Raw genomic sequence first — 17,421 nt, forward strand, 5'->3', positions numbered from 1 at the left:
AACAATTAATCCTGTTCTGAACTATTCCCTAATGCCTTCTGCATTGCCACAAATGACCTGCCCTGAGCCAAGCCCACCCAGAGGGCACAGGTGCTGCCTGTCTGGAGATATATATATATTATTACATTTTCTGTTTTACAGTATTAAATACTCATTTTTACATCCTTAAAATATCAGTGACTTCCCTTCTTCTCTTTCCATGGTTCATTTTACATATCTTAAATCCCTGTATATTTTACAAAAACTATACCATTCAGTATTCCATTATTGCAGCCATCAAAACATATTTACACTGTTGAAGTTATCTTAATGCTGCCAGCGTTTTCAGCTGTCCACAATTATTTCCCATACATTCAGTAAACGTCTTCCAATCTACTCTGAATGTATGTTCACCTTGTTTTCTGATTCTATATGTTAAATCTGCAAGCTGTGCATATTCTGTCAACTTAAGTTGCCATTCTTCTTTGGTTGGGACCTCGCTAGTTTTCCATTTTTGGGCTGACAAAACGCAGGCCGCAGTAGTGGCATAAATAAATAACCTTTTTTTTACCCCAGGGAATTTCAGTCTGAATTACCCCCAACAGAAAAAACTTGGGTTTTTTGGGGAAAGTACTTTTAAACATTTTTTCCCCAGTTCATTATGGATTATTTCCCAATACTCTTTTACCCTTTTACAAGTCCGGTAAAGAGGTAAAGGTAAAGGACCCCCAGACAGTTAAGTCCAGTCAAAGACAATTATGGGGTTGGGGCGCTCATCTTACTTTCAGGCCGAGAGAGCCAATGTTTGTCCACAGTTTTCCAGGTCATGTGGCCGGCATGACTAAACCGCTTCTGGCGCAATGGAAAACCATGACAGAAACTAGAGTGCACAGAAACGCCATTTACCTTCCTGCCACAGCAGTACCTATTTATCTACTTGCACTGGCATGCTTTTGAACTGCTAGGTTGGCAGGAGCTGGGACAGAGCAACAGGAGCTCACCCCATCATGGGGATCTGTCTCAAGGCAAATCTTTAAAAAGGTAGTATAAGCACTGACAACTGGGAAACACTGGCCTGCGAGCGCTCCAGTTGGAGAACAGCCTTTCCCAAAGGTGTCATGGGCTTTGAAGACACTCAAACTCAGAACGCAAGGGAGAAACGTGCTAAGAGGAAGGCACACTTGGCAAATCCACACTGTGATCAACTCCCACCTGGAAACCAATGTCCCCACTGTGGAAGGATGTGTGGATCCAGAATTGGCCTCCACAGTCACTTACAGACTCACTGTTAAAACCGAGTTCATGGAAGACAACCTTACTCGGCTACGAGAGATAGCCAAAGAAGAAGAAGAAGAAGCCACCCATGTCCCTTTTACAAGTCCACTACATGTGAAAGAACGTTCCCTCTACCTCATTGCTTCAAAACCTCATTGCATTAAAAGGCCCACGTTTTGCAACCTTTTGTCACAAGGGAATAGCTGTTCCATCTTCTTGGTCAATTTCCCTGACCTTCTCTAGATGTCTCCCATCTCTACAGCATCCTTCAACAAGTGAGGAAACCAGAACCGTATTCCAAGCATGCTCTCTCCATGGATTTGTACAGCAGCATTACGATCTTGGCAGTTTCACTTCCCGCCCTGCTGCCCCAATATTTTTTATCTGACGCTTGCCATTTGCAGTGAGCTTTCCCTAGAGAAAACAAGGGAAGCTGCATGGCTCCAGGTCCAACAAGCCCAACACTACAGCAGCCTTACACGGACCCCCTGCCCTTGCATCGCCACCACCTCCCAGTCCTGCAAAGGCCCCGTCCCTTACCTTGCAGAGGCTCACACTCCGAGTCCAGCTTCCCTCTGGACTCAAGATGGACTCTGAGAGGAGAGCTGCAGCTCCCGGCTCAGCCCCCTTCCTTCCTTCCTTCCTTCCTCCCTCCAGCCCGCCTGCTTCCCTGCCAGGAAAATGAAAATAAAAAAGGCGCACACCAGACTCTTAGGCACACCCCACTTCCCTCTTCCCAGTTCCAGCCACGTTTTGTGGCACATTTGCCTACCTGGAAAGGCAGCAATAGCAGGTCTGTGGGGGGGGGGGTTAGTGGCCCCCAGGAGGGTTGACTCCAACGAGTGGCTTCTGCTTTACTTTAAATGTTGTGAGGATCCTATGTCCTTTTAAAATGTGGGTTTTTGGGGAGGGGGGAGGGGTTATTGGGTTGTTTTTATTTCAATTACGTATTTTGTGGTTTTATGTCTTATTCTATTCTGTGAACCGCCCTGAGACCTCCAGGTATAGGGCAGCATAAAAATTCAATGAAGAGGAAGAGGAAGAGGGAGAAGGAGAAGAAGGAGAAGGAGAAGGAGAAAGAGAAGGAGAACAGGGGTCAGCAAACTTTTTCAGCAGGGGGCCAGTCCAGTGTTCTTCAGACCTTGTGGGGGGCCGGACTATATATTATTTTTTGGGGGGTGAACTAATTCCTCTGCCCCACAAATAACCCAGAGATGCATTTGAAATAAAAGCACACATTCTACTCATGTAAAAACACACTGATTCCCGGACCGTCCGTGGGCCGGATTGAGAAGGTGATTGGGCCGGATCCGGCCCCCAGGCCTTAGTTTGCCAGAAGAAGAAGAAGAAGAAGAAGAAGAAGAAGAAGAAGAAGAAGACAACTAGAGAGTCAACCTGCTGACCACGCCTCAGGCAAATGGGGCACAATGATCAAGGAAAAGCTCAGCTCCACAACTGGGAGTAAGTGGCAATTGTGTGCATGTTTTTGTACAATTTATCCTGGTTTTGCTGGTCAAGGGGCCAAAAACACTGAAGCTCCACCCATAACCCCTGAGAATCCTGCTCCACCACCTCACTGGCTTCTGGGATCTTTGGCGGGCACTGTGATTCCTTTCAGGTACATCTTCACATTGCTGAATTCATCCATGGTTGGGTCATCAGGGCTCTTTCTTAGAGTACCTTCAGAATCAGAGGGCTTTCCTTTGGCTCCAGCTCCCGAAGGACTGCAGCAAAACCAAGCACTTGGTCCTCCTTCCAGGTGGACTGGAGATACAGTACTAAGCAGAGTTTGGAATTCCCAGGACAGGTAAGTCCTATTGGATGGCTCAGCCAATTACGGCAAGGGGCTGATAACACCAAGGTTCCAGTTACAGATAGGTAGCCGTGTTGGTCTGCCATAGTCAAAACAAAATAAAAAAATTCCTTCCAGTAGCACCTTAAAGACCAACTAAGTTAGTTCTTGGTATGAGCTTTCGTGTGCATGCACACTTCTTCAGATACACCAAGGTTGTAAGTCCAGTCCCCATAAGGGACAGCTGCCTATTCCTGCATTGCGGTGAGGGACGGGGGGGGGGGGGGGGGCTGGACTGGATGAACCTCAGGGTCCCTTCCAACTATGATTCAAGATAACGTAGAGCTCAGTCCTGGCCATGTGGCATTTGCAAGTTAAAGGGGGAGGGGCCAATGCTGGAGACTGGGTGAAGGAGAGGAAGATCTGGCTGTTGTCAGGGCCTCTTGTCTCAGGATGCAGGCAGGATAAACTATCTGGACAGCTTTCCGGAGCCGTGATTGTGACTTCCTCTTGCTCTAAGGCAGCTGAGCTGAAAAGCCCCCAGACCTCCAGCTTGGCGGGAAAAGCCTCGCCAGACTTCCTCCTCCTCGAATTGCACAGCAGAGACACTCTGCCTTTAAATCAAGAGCACAGAGATATAGCAAGAGCAAGAGCACCTCAATTTCAGTTAAAGGAACCCAACTTTTCTCCTTAAAATGGAAGCTGTCCTGTTCTGCTGCCTGCACACCCTCGTTCCCCACCCCACAGGTTAGCAGCTCACAGGTCACAGCAAAGGAGCCAAGTCCATCCAGCCTCATTGTGCTTCTCTTGCAACCTTTGGTCATTGCAATCCTTTCCCTGCTGCAGGCTCATGGCAATGGCCAGAGCCCAGCCTTAGCAACTGTGGTTCCTCCTGAGGTCACACCTCATTCCCAGAATCCCTGCATAAGCATCTTTTCTTATTTCACCCTGTTCCTCCTTAGCCTGCTAGTCAAAACTTCGCAGCTCAGGTTTAGCAAAGTGTCCCCTACCTTACCTTGAGGCCTTGCCGGGAACTGTGTGTTGCAACACAACAACCTGAGGCCTGTGATGCTTCCCTTAAATTTGCTTGCAAAGGATCAGCAGTCTTGCAAAGTGCACATCAAACCCACACCTCTCTGCGCTCACCTTAATTGCCCAGGAAATATCATGCAGGAAGCAGATTGAAGATAAAAACGGATCGGAATAAAGGCAGAGTCAAGAGGGCATATTTCAAAGGGGGGCAGGAGTGCTTTGAAACTGTGGTGCCCCCACTCAAAAGACAGAGGCGGTAGGTCTGCTGGCCAATGGACCCAGCTTACTCTTTGCTGTGCTTGACACACAGCAAGATAATAATGCAGGAGGCTCAGAGAGAGCCATGCATTTCTGCAGCTTCTTCTTCCAAGAGCCACATTCTCAGGGCTCTCACTCTGGGCCTAGGAAAAATAAGAGGGAAAGCTCCCTGTGGCACTGAAGAGGGGTGCCCACTTCTCTTGACAGCATGCTTCTGCCCCTTTCCTGTGGAAGGTGTCACAGGAAACACCCCCCCCCCAATCATTCAGTTTGTACAAACACGACACACACACACACACACTCTCACACACGACATACGCAACGTTTCTGTTATAAATTCATAGTAAATCAACCGTATATCGGATTTACACTGGTCCACTTTTATTTTGCTACATGAAGAAAGGATGGCTTGATACAGGATGGCCATATTCCCTTAAGCTTACCAACACGTACTCAGGAGCCCTACCCAGTTGGCATGACAACCTTGATGGTCCCAGACAGAAAACCATCAAGGTCACAAAGGACTTGCATATGGGAACTTAGTTGGTCTTTAAGGTGCTACTGGAAGGAATTTTTTTATTTTGTTTTGCATATGGGAGTGGATTCAACATGGACTGGAACAAAGGATCAGATCTTCCCTCTGGGGGCAGGAAACTGCCAGCTCCCCTTTGTCCTCTGGAAATGACTCATGGGGAGGGGGAAAGGAGGAACCAGCCAGGTGACAAGATACTCAGGTTACCTCCACAACTCCTCCCTCAACCCCTCCTGTTTGTGATGTGTCAATGATGTAGTCATGATGTAGTTGTGATGTAGTTCTAGGGGTGTAGCTTGGGAGATTAGTAACTAATAAAAGTTGGGGTCCTCTTTTGTTGGGGGCTTCCATCTTGTTTCACTTGGTGGCAGGTGGGAGTCCTGTCGCGACAGTCTTCAATCAAGACCAAGCCGACTGGCTGCTAACAAGTGTTGGAAATGCAGAGAAAAGGGAGGTATCTTCTACCACATGTGGTGGACTTGTAAAGAGGTAAAGGCTTTCTGGGAAATGATATAATGAGTCAAAGAAACTGTTTAAAAACCCTTTTGTTAAAAAACCAGAAGCCTTTTTACTGGGTATAGTAGGTGAAGAGATACCAAAAAAAAAAAAAAGATAAAAGACTGTTCATGTATGCAACCACTGTGGCAAGAATCCTTTTAGCCCAAAAATGAAACAACAAGAAGTACCAACGAAAGAAGAGTGGCATGTGAAGATGATGGAACTGGCGAAGCTGATGGGAAAAACCCGAAACCAGCGTGATCAAGTGTTCCAAAAGGACTGGAGTAAATTCATACAATATTTGAAAGATTGTTGTAAGCAATTAACAACACTGGTAGGGTTATCTGAAGACTTGTAATGAGAATTTTTTGAGAAATTAAATTTTGAGGTATTTAGTAATGAGTTATACTAGAACTGGGAAATATACAAAACTCTGTGATATAAAGGTTAGTTTTGAAAACTAAGAGGTGGGAGGGAAGGAAATCGACAGGCTCTAAAGAGCCAAAAAAGTAAAATGGATAATAATGATGTGATTATATATGTTTAAATGGAATAATTAATTAATAATAATAATAATTTTAAAAGGACATTTATTTGGAGGGGCCCTGGATTACAAGGAGGTTTATCTGCAGGGCACAAGGCACAGCTTGGCTCCGAAGAAGCCCGATCGCTGGTGAAGAGTTGAGAAGTGGGTGACGCAGCCACCTTGTTCTTTCAGGCAAGAGACTAGCAGGGCTGCAGCTCATGCAGATGACAGCAAGCCTTGTGAAGGACCGGATGTGCACAGACAAAGCCACCTGGGGGTGGGGGAGGGAACTGAGTCATTCGGGAGATATGAATGACGTCAGCCATCCACTCTAGGAGGACAGGAAGAGACCTTGGGGAGGAAGTCGCCCTGATCAGGGCTGCAAACACGGAGAGAACAAAGGAGGCTGGAAGGGGAAGTTGACCCAGGAGCCTGCCAGGATGTCTCTTCCTGGACCCCTCGAAATGGTCTGTGCATCTGTGCGCGTGTGCACAAGGGTCAGGGGGATAAAGTGGATGCTGTTTGCTTCTACTGTAAAGGGGAACGTTCTTCGTTCACAATAGCCAAAACAATACACAAGCCAGAAACTGAGAGAAAGCAAAATGGACAGAATCACCCCTCCCAGGTGTGTACACCTGTGCTCGCCCCCATCACGTCACCTGATAAACTCCAAAGATGCCCATGTAAAGGCTGCCATTCTGAATGTTGGAAGTGTTACGGAAAAATCTGGGTGCGAGGCTGCTCAGCCACCCAGCTCATCGGGCAGAGCCCGTAGGTCCCTGCGGAATAAAAGGAGGAGTCCGGCCACCAACTGGAGCAAATAGCAGTAGACCAAAGTTTATTGCGCAACAGGTTCAAAGAGGAATTGAACCCCGAGGATGGGGTGACAAGGACTTTTAAAAGTTTCTATCTTATCCCAGCATGCAGTTCGTGGAACATCATTGCTACATCAGAAAAGGGGAGGGTTATACATGATTCACATAGGAGGAATGTGTCAAGGGAACAGGCAAATTCAGGATATGTATTGGGAAGTACATTCTAAGCACCTACTGCAAAAGAACAATAGAACTTTGGTTTGCATAGTCTGGCACCTGGGCAAGTCTGGAGGGGAGCTTTTGCCCAGCGATTGTCAACTATGAGTACCTTCCTGTGAGTACGTGACCTCCCGCTTGAGGGATTATGGAGGGGACCAAGTGGTTTCAAGTCCTTGGCCAATGAAGCAAATTGGCAGTAGAATGAAGGAAACTGGCAAAGGAGTTGATTTTATATGATTTTTAAAGCTAGGTAACTTCCCTGAGCTGTCAAGTCGAAAGGATACATTTATGCATAATATAACATTTAACAACTTTAAAGATGTGCCCCCCCCCAAAAAAATTTCCATAACAGAAGATTCAGGACAGATCACAGGAAGCAGCACAGAGTTGAGCTATGGAACTCCCTGCCACAGGGGAAGTAGCGATGGCCCCCAAGGTGGAGGACTTCCAAATTGGACGGGACAAATCCATGGAGAAGAGGGCCATCATCCAAGGTTACTAGCCATAATGTCTATGCTCTACCTTCACAACCGGAGGCAGCAATGGAAACTTCTGGAGGACAGTTGTGTGGCTATTCCCTCCCCCCCCACAGGTGGAATAAATGAAGACAACGGACACAGAGTTTTAGGTTAATGGGCGAAAATGGCCACAACTTTATTGATTACAGGAAAGAAGGGTATTGGCTTTAGGCATTGGCCCTAACCGACTATCCGGTCTGACCGGGAAGGGTTAAACACCAACAGGGGGAGCCACCCGAGATGCATATCCCTAGGCGCTCCCCGATGGGTTACCGCTCGGGGGCGCGCTTTAGGCCCTAGCCTCCGTAGGTTTTCGGACGAGGCGTCGCCCCTCGGAGTCCTTTAACGAACTACCCTTCAAGCATTGGGGGAGGTGATGGCGTTCCTCCCCCCCAACCTCATCTGCATGATAATACCCCGGCCAATGCCTACCGCCACCGAGCCGCAAGCCGGCTCGCCGCCAATACCCTCAGACCTGTAACCAATCCCTAAGGCCTTGAAAATTATCTGCCAACCAAATAACATTGCCAGCATCAGATAGATGCACGCCATCCCAGCGATAAATGCACGCCATCCCAGCGATAAAGCATTTCCTTGTCAAACCGTATGCATGGGTGCTGAATGACCCGACCGCCCCATGCGGCCACTCTACGAGCCACCGTGCGCTCCACAATCCTCCTAGCTTTGTTCACAGCCACGGGTTTTTTTTGCATCCCGCCAACATCGCCTTTCCAGCAAAGATGACCAGATTATTGTAATGTTTTCATGGGATGCCCTCAACAATTCCAAGTCATTGATAATGTTCCATATCAAGTCCACCCCTTTCCTATACGCCAAGTCGTTCTCGCTCAGCTGGATGACCAGGCACTGGGTGGGCCCTCAATGCCACTCCCACCCAGGGCTGCCACTCTACGCACCACCGCCCAATGCCAGGCTTTCCTAGGCCTGTTTATGGCTATCGGGCACCTGCAATCTCTCCAGACCCGCCTCTCCATCCACGAGGCCCAAATAAAATAGTAGTGACGTTTGGGTAAGAGGCCTTAAGTTCCTCCAAGTCACTAAAGATATGCCACATAAAGTCGACTGCCTTTCTGTAAGCTAACACTTTTCGCCTAATTGGTTAACTAAAGCATCTGGGGGCCCCTCCGCCGCCGCTCTGGCCCTAATAGCGGGCAACATTTTTTGGCCCAGCGCATTCTCCTTCAAGAGATCCAAGATATATTTATGTAGCTAAGGTGCGGCCCGAGACCGGAATTGATGGCGCGGACCCTGGCCCAATGCACCATGCTGTGCCCGATTATCCAGATGCGCGCCCTCGTAGCTCCTGCACCCTAGGTCCCCATTAGCGGCATGGTTTATATCCCAGTGGACGGTGCAGGGCCTATACTCCAAATATGCATCACAACGTCACCTGAAAGCAAAAGAAGGTAACAAAGCCAGGTCAGGTATACTGTGAACAATCACAAGGTCTTATGAATATATCCTTTATATGCATCAGACTTCCCTTAATGCATCAGACTTCCACTGCCCCCAAGTCCTTCATCCTTTCAGATGAGAGTCCCAAATGCACTGCTGTGGTGGCAGCCCCAATCCGAAAGGAGTTAACCGTGAATTTAGCTGAGGGTAAACCTCAGGCAGCAATCGCCCTTCGCATAACGTGCATGGACTGATGCCGTGCAAGGCCGGAGCCATCCCAATGTTCGAGGGATGGACCTGAGACGGTTGGTCCCATGTACATGAATTGTTTAGTGTCCTTTACTGCTGATCGGTTTTGGAACATTGGACATGCAGGACTAAATTGGATCTGAACAAGGTCAGGTCTCTCAAACTACCTCGGGCAATGGAATCTGGTTGGCCCTTACAAACCACTTCGCCACTGCGCATAACGCCAAAGGCAATGGAGTATGCAGCTGTAAATAACTGGGCCTTGTCCTCGGACCAACAGATACTTCTTAATTTTCTTTCTTCTTTTTTTTTTTTTTATGGTTTATTATTATTATTATTATTATTTTACATTTATTTATTTATTTATGAATTAGCATAGAATGTCATAAGTTAAGGGCCTTCTACCATCACTTTTAGGAGGCTGCGGCCTGCGCCAGCCCCACAGTGCCCTTTACACTAAGAAGGCCACACCAGGGTCTCTGGATTAAACAACCTTACAGAAAAAGGAGATTGCCGCCTACTGGATGTTTAAGAGTCTTTGCTGCACGACCCAGCACTCTCCAATGTACCAAGTATTGCAGAGCTTCAGCCTTGGTAGGAGGCGTGTGAAGCTTAGGATTTTTTAATTTACCTTGAGGTGTGTCAAGCGTAGGGTTTTTTTTTTTTTTTTTTTTTAAACTATTATTATTATTGTCATTATTATTATTATCATTATCATATTTATAATTATTATTTTATAAGTTTGCCTTGAAACTCCATAAAGTCCACCCAAGCCCTTTTAAAGATCTAAGCGTGGGCGGGGCTCCTGAAGCTAATACTCCCTTCAGGACATCATGTTCCCAAGGCTCCAAAGGTGCTCCCGGAATGGCTGTGGCAATTCGCTGCACCTGTGCATCCGTGATGCCCTTGTTAACCCCAGGGGTAAATTTGTTAGAGAAGTAGATGTTTATTTCTAAGCACTAAAGGTCAAAGGTCCGGGACAGGTTTGCCACTCTAGGAGTGCGATAATTGTTTAGACGGGACACTTCCCGAACTGATTCTTTGGTTTGGGGGGGGGGGTTCCCCGAGTTAGGGGGTAATGAAATGAGGATCCTGAGGCCATAAGAGAAACTCTTTGCTGCCTCTATTTTAGGGTATCTATCGAGAAGGGTTCTAAGAGGTGAGAGCTCAACAGAAGAGAACATCCCAGTCAAGGGCCAAATTGATACCAGTTTCTGGCTGTTCTTTTTGGCGGGTCTGTGAGCTTTTCAAGACCCCTGATGGAAATGCCCCCTGCTGCCCGGAAAAGGCTGTTTACCTTTAAAACACGAAGACGCTGGGTGGTTACCTAGGCACTTCTCACATTCATGCACATACTTACAATTTGGCCCTTGGCACACACCCGTGTTGTACTCCCAGCAAACCTCATGGTGAGGGACTCGCTTGGCTTCAAATTTTCCGACTTTCCTTTTCCCACATAGGGACCCATATGCTCCATCCAGTAATTCTGGTCGCTCGGAACGCAGCAGGTGGTGGGCAGCAGGAAGCTTTTCTGAATCGTCCTCGGCATCAGAAGGCTTACTTCTTTTGCTCTTCTCGGCCGAATGCTTCTTCTTACTTAGACTTCTTTCTCCCTTCCACAGCATTCCCTGTGGAATACTGGGAAAGTCTGGGGTATACTGAGAGGCAGAAAGGTTATAATTGTAAGCATGAGCCCTACCTCCCGAGGATCTGTCATTGGAAACCCAGGGACACGTAGACCGTAATTATGTGTGAGGATGCATAAATGGATTGCTACCCGAATGTGGAACCCTAAATAAGGAGGCCAAAGTGCAAAGGAGCTCCTCACTATTTCGGAAGAGGCCGTAGTGACCATGGGCCTGAATTGTTGGTAAAAGGTTTCCAAAGCAGAGGAAACACTGACTAGGCCTGTGGGTTGCAGGGCACAGGAGGCTACCCTGACCCATCTTGGACACAGGACCCACTGTTGAATCATTGGCTGCTCTCAGCACTGCTGCGGTGGCCGCGGAGGTGCCAGGGCGGTCCACAACGTTAGGTGGCGTATCCGGGATGCATTCTTGGGTGAGCGCAAGAGGTGCCGCTGCCACCTGGCCTGCGGGCCTATATTGCCTATAAAATGTCTAAAAAGCATTGAAAAACTGTGCCAAAGTATGTGGGTTACTAGGCACTACGAAGGCCTGAGGCCCCTCTTGGTTCCCTTATGCCCCCCCCCCCCCCCCAGATACAGCAGGCATTACAAAGCCTGGGACCCCTCCTGGTTCCCTTGTGCCACCCCAGATATAGCGGCATTTTGAGCAGACATAGTTTGATACCCTTAATTAGCCTGGTTCAGTAAAATCAACGCCAACTAGCTTGGATTATATGCGTGAGCTGCGAGCAATATCACGGTAGTTCAGTATTGTCTGCACTGGTGAGTTTAAAGGAATCAAAGATGCCTAACTAATCTCCAACAAATTGTATTTAGCTGCAAACAATATCACCGTAGCTCATTATTATCTGCACTGGATAGCAGACCAAAATACCAGCCCACACCTCAAGCCATGTATTTAGAGGAATACTAATGTCAGCAGCTATGCAGCAAGCTAGAGGTAGAATTATACATTGTAACCCAGCAATACAGCAGTGAAAAATGATAAGTTGACTTATGCAACAAACCTATAAGCAAAGCAAAGCTCCCAAAAGCCCTTAAGCACTATTATCAAAATCAACCAAATGATTTAAAATTGCCAGATTAAATATATACTTATAAACTAACTGATGAAATACCAGAAAGAGATGAACGTAAAAGAGGCATGAGCTATTTGCTTTAGATTCCCTATAACCTGTATGCAAAGCTCGCAAGAGATTGCAGGCGAAGAAACCCTTTAATAAATCAAATGACGTAAAACCTGGATCTCTTTTCCTTATAACTATGAATTAACTATACCAAATTATAAACTTAAAGCCTAGGCAGAGAGTAAATGACACAGCTCCACAGAGCACCGCAAGCTGAATGAAATAATTTGAATTCCAATATACTATGCACTAATGCTTCAATTTGATTTAAATGTGTTTCATAAATTCCCAGAATGAAATTCTCGAGAGTGTAAGTATAAACAAAAGCAGTCAAATTAATTAGAGGATATTAATTCTAAGATTAGCCTAGCCAGAGACGCTGTAGCTCTATACAAGCTTATGCACCAAGAGGAGGGGCTCCCTGCAGCCCCTTGCATGCTCATATATAAGCTAGGCTCTATTAATAGTTGCGCTATCATCCTTTGTTTATATTGCTTATGTTTATTTCCTTTGTTTATATTGTTTATATTGCTTTTGAATTTAAAACCAAATAGAAAGTGAGGGGCACTCAAAAAGTAGATCCCACATGGTTTTGCCTCTCCTAAAATGGCCGCCGCTGCAAGGCCACGTGGGCAATCAAAATGGCGGCCGTAATGCGTTCCCACTGCCTAGCGGCAAGGAACATGTGCGGAAACACTTAACGCTAGCCCTTTAACACTGAAAAAAATTCCACAACCGCAAGAGCAAAACCTGCAGGCATTCCCCACGTACCCCTTATGAACATTAATTATTTCCCTGGTTTTTCCGCCGGTTAGGCTTAAAAGGTAGGGTTTTTAAAATTACTTCCCAGGTGGAGTGCCTATAGTAAAATGGCCACCGCCCGGAAGGCCATGTGGGCGGATGAAATGGCGGCAGGGGCACGGTGGTTGCCCGGCAACGGCACAGCTGCTTCCGATGCTTTCCAAGTCTAAACTTCCGCGCGAAAATAAAACAGCCTGTAGAAACTCACCCCCTCAAGAATGCTGCTGAAATGATTATTTGACAAGAAATTCTGCCCCCTCACCCCAGCAGGAAAAAGAAACACAACCGGCACCAAACGCAGCCCGCTCCCGTTCAGCCTAATTGCACCACGCTCCCCTGCACAAACCCCTAGCTAAAGCCTGAAGCCCCAACAGCAAAACCTGATTGGATGGGTGCGCTGCGTCCTCCGAACGGCCGTTCTTCCTTGAGCTCCTTGCAGGACAGGCAGTCAGCAGCCGAGGGCAGGCAACGGATCACCAGAAAAAGCTCCACAAAGCTGAATAAATTCTTCTGAAGGGGGCATGCAGCAGCAGGCAAGGCAAGCTCCTGAGGGCAGGGAACTTGCACCAAAACACACAGAGCTTCCTGTAAAACTACAGACGTGAAAGAGATGCTGGAAGGAAAGCACACAAACACACACACACACAGTGATTTTAGCTCAATTACAGCTCCGGTGTTAAACTGCAGCAGCTGGAATGGAGCGCAAAGGGGGAAACCCCCAGAAGGAGAAAAGCCCCACAAAAATAGAGATAACAACTCCTGAAAATCAAGCAGTTTAGAAATCAAGCAACACCAGCAGCGAATGCTGAAAATTCCCTGTAAAAGAAAGGGAGCTTTTTCTGTGAAGCTACAGCATATTCCACGAGGTGCCCTGCAGCTCAAGAACAAAGGCAACAAAGAAGCAAGGCAGGAACGCTCCAGGCAAGGCAGATAAGATCTCCCACAAGCAGGAACAGCTGATATGCGGGAAACGTGAGGGCTGGCTGGGGAGAGGGGAGAAACGAAGGGGCAGAATGGAGACTGTTTAAATTAGCTGGGGAGAGGGGAGAAACAAGGGGGGCAGAACGGAGACCGTGTAAAATCAGCTGATTAAAGAGCATTCAAACCATGGGGAGAGAGGGGGAGAAGCAAAAGGAGGAACTGAGGAAACTGAGGAAAAAAAGGAGGAACTGAGGAAAAAACTGAGGAAACTGAGGAAACTGTAAAAACTGAGGAAACTGAGGAAACTGTAAAATCAGCTGATTAAAGAGCATTCAAACCATGGGGAGAGAGGGGGAGAAGCAAAAGGAGGAACTGAGGAAACTGAGGAAAAAAAGGAGGAAACTGAGGAAAAAGGAGGAACTGAGGAAAAAAAGGAGGAAAGGAGGAAACTGCGTCGTCTCCAGGGAAGAAAGGGGGCGAGCCAGGGGCTGCCCTGACCTTAAGTGGCCCTAGGAAGGCCCGCCCCTGCCACCAGCCAATTGGCTGGCACCACAGGGTATGCTAATTGGGTGAATCCCTGTCTCCTGCGAGGCTGACGCCAGCCTCGCAGAGTGAGTGTGGGCGGGGTCGTGATCCCACAACCCCCCCTCCTCCTGAAGATCGGAAGGGGCATTCTGGAGGACAGAGGGCTCCTATGCTGCAGTTGCAATTGCAGGTTCCTCAAGGTTATGCTTAAAATTCTACAAGGAAGGCTCAAGCAGTATGTGGACCGAGAACTCCCAGAAGTGCAAGCTGGATTTAGAAGAGGCAGAGGAACCAGAGACCAAATTGCAAACATGCGCTGGATTATGGAGAAAGCTAGAGAGTTCCAGAAAGACATTTACTTCTGCTTCATTGACTATGCAAAAGCCTTTGACTGTGTCGACCATGGCAAACTATGGCAAGTTCTTAAAGAAATGGGAGTGCCTGATCACCTCATCTGTCTCCTGAGAAATCTCTATGTGGGACAAGAAGCTACAGTTAGAACTGGATATGGAACAACTGACTGGTTCAAAATTGGGAAAGGAGTACGACAAGGCTGCATTTTGTCTCCCTGCTTATTTAACTTATATGCAGAATTCATCATGCGAAAGGCTGGGCTGGATGAATCCCTAGCCGGAATTAAGATTGCCGGAAGAAATATCAACAACCTCAGATATGCAGATGACACAACCTTGATGGCAGAAAGTGAGGAGGAATTAAAGAACCTTTTATTGAGGGTGAAAGAGGAGAGTGCAAAATATGGTCTGAAGCTCAACATCAAAAAAACGAAGATCATGGCTACTGGTCCCATCACCTCCTGGCAAATAGAAGGGGAAGAAATGGAGGCAGTGAGAGATTTTACTTTCTTGGGCTCCATGATCACTGCAGATGGTGACAGCAGCCACGAAATTAAAAGACGCCTGCTTCTTGGGAGAAGGGCAATGACAGGCCTAGACAGCATCTTGAGAAGTAGAGACATCACCTTGCCAACAAAGGTCCGTATAGTTAAAGCTATGGTTTTCCCAGTAGTGATGTATGGAAGTGAGAGCTGGACCATAAAGAAGGCTGATCGCCGAAGAATGGATGCTTTTGAGTTATGGTGCTGGAGGAGACTCTTGAGAGTCCCATGGACTGCAAGAAGATCAAACCTCTCCATTCTGAAGGAAATCAGCCCTGAGTGCTCACTGGAAGGACAGATTGTGAAGCTGAGGCTCCAGTACTTTGGCCACCTCATGAGAAGAGAAGACTCCCTGGAGAAGACCCTGATGTTGGGAAAGATGGAGGGCACAAGGAGAAGGGGGCGACAGAGGACGAGATGGTTGGATAGTGTTTTCGAGGTTACCAGCATGAGTCTGACCAAGCTGCGGGGGGCAGTGGAGGACAGGAGTGCCTGGCGTTCTCTGGTCCATGGGGTCACGAAGAGTCGGACACGACTAAACGACTAAACAACAACAACAACAACACAGGCATCTGGTTCATCTAGTCCAGGCATGTCCAACCAGTCGATCGTGATGTACAGGTAGATCGTTCGGGTGCTTGCTGTCGATTGTGGGACTCAAATTAGAGGGCATGGTGCGCTGGCTTTTCCCTCCTTCCCTGGAGCTGGCGGCTGAGGTGGTTAAGGAGAATGGCAGTCGTTTGTCTGCTGGCGGGTGGAGCACTGTGTGCTATTTTAAGCAGCGGATTATTGTATGAGTGTATTTTTTTGCAAACCCCCCTAAAAGAACCACATTAGCTCTGTGAAACACTGTCCCCCAAAAACTCAATAACTCCCCCCCAAAAAAGCTCGACAACTCTGGTCAACCCTCCCTCCCCCAAATGCCAATGCATAGATCACTGCCTTTTTTATATATACTGGGAGTAGATCGCAGTATCTTGGGAACTGGACGCGCCTGATCTAGTCCAACCCCCTTGACCAGTGCAGGGCTCAAACCCGCAACCATGTGATTAAGAGTCTCACGGTGCAAGACCACAATAATCCGTCCTGTGGAAGCACCCAGAGAATCAGCTCCATACAGGGGGATAATGGAGGCCGCACTGTTAAAGGTGAGCTTGGCACTCCTGAGCAACAAACCTGCTCTTTCAAAAAAGTTTTTTTGTGGGAGGGAAAGTGCAGTGGGAAGAGTGGGGTAATGGTGACCTTTGCAAACAAGTCAGGATGCATGCTCAATCAACAGTGGCACTGTATAGCCCCTGCACACATTTTGTGCAAAGAAGTCAGGATGCATGCTCAGTCATCTGGAAGAGCCCGAGGAAGACTGGCAAGGAGGCAGGGCTCCAGACACCACAGGATTCCTCATCTGGGCAAACAGAGCCTGTTATCTCAGGAGAACAAATCCGAGGTAACAGCCTCTTGAGTGCGGATTATGTAAGCAACCCCAGAGTTATATTGATTTCCTAGGGACAGCCACTATTTTCTCTCTGTGTAACCCATTTCCTAGAGGAGCCTGGGCACATAATACTGGTGCATATCCTCTTAACGACACAACTGCTCGGCTGGTACAATGCGCCAGTTCTGTGCCTCCCCATAGAGCAACTGGGCTGAATTTTGGAATACTTCAAATGTCCGTATTTTGGAGATAGACTTGCACAGCACACAGCATTATACCCACATCGGTGACATTTTTTAAAAATGCACACACACATCGAGACAGGGAAACACACCTTTTGGAGTTTCCGCTTCCAAGGAACTTTGGCGGCCTAGGACTTGCCGATCAGAAAGTCGGCGGTTCGAATCCCCGTGACAGGGTGAGCTCCTGTTGCTCAGTCCCTGCTTCTGCCAACCTAGCAGTTCGAAAGCACGTCAAAGTGCAAGTAGATAAATAGGTACCGCTCTGGCGGGAAGGTAAATGGCGTTTCCATGCGCTGCTCTGGTTCGCCAGAAGCAGCTTAGTCATGCTGGCCACATGACGGGGAAGCTGTACGCCGGCTCCCTTGGCCAGTAAAGTGAGATGAGCGCCGCAACCCCGGAGCCATCCGCGATTGGACCTAATGGTCAGGGGTCCCTTTACCTTTAAGGAGTCTCAAAGCGGCTAACAACCTCCTTTCCCTTCCTTCCCCACAACAAACACTCTGTGAGGTGAGTGAGGCTGAGAGACTTCAGAGAAGTGTGACTAGCCCAAGGTCACCCAGAAGTTGCATGTGGAGGAGCACGGAAGCGAACCTGGTTCACCAGATTACGAATCTACCGCTCTTAACCATTACACCACACTGGCTCTCAATCCAGAATCCTGTTCTCACAGTGGCCAAACGGGTGCCTGTGGGAAACCCTGCCACTTTATCGAGTAGCATAA

The 17,421-nt window shown here is 47.7% G+C and overlaps 1 protein-coding gene across 2 annotated transcripts in view; it reads right to left on the reverse strand.

Moving 5' to 3' along the window:
• SHANK3 (SH3 and multiple ankyrin repeat domains 3) overlaps positions 1-17,421 on the reverse strand; it is a 494,453-nt gene that overhangs the window by 446,092 nt on the left and 30,940 nt on the right. The window contains exon 1 of one of the 2 annotated variants that reach the window (XM_079992131.1): positions 1,795-1,899. The exons of the other annotated variant lie outside the window; for it this stretch is intronic. The gene's annotated coding sequence lies outside the window, so the exon portion shown is untranslated. Of the gene's footprint in view, positions 1-1,794; positions 1,900-17,421 lie in introns of those variants that run through there. 2 annotated transcript variants of the gene reach the window in all.

This window comes from Podarcis cretensis (assembly GCF_951804945.1).
Source record: "Podarcis cretensis genome assembly, chromosome: 10".
Lineage (NCBI taxonomy): Eukaryota > Metazoa > Chordata > Lepidosauria > Squamata > Lacertidae > Podarcis > Podarcis cretensis.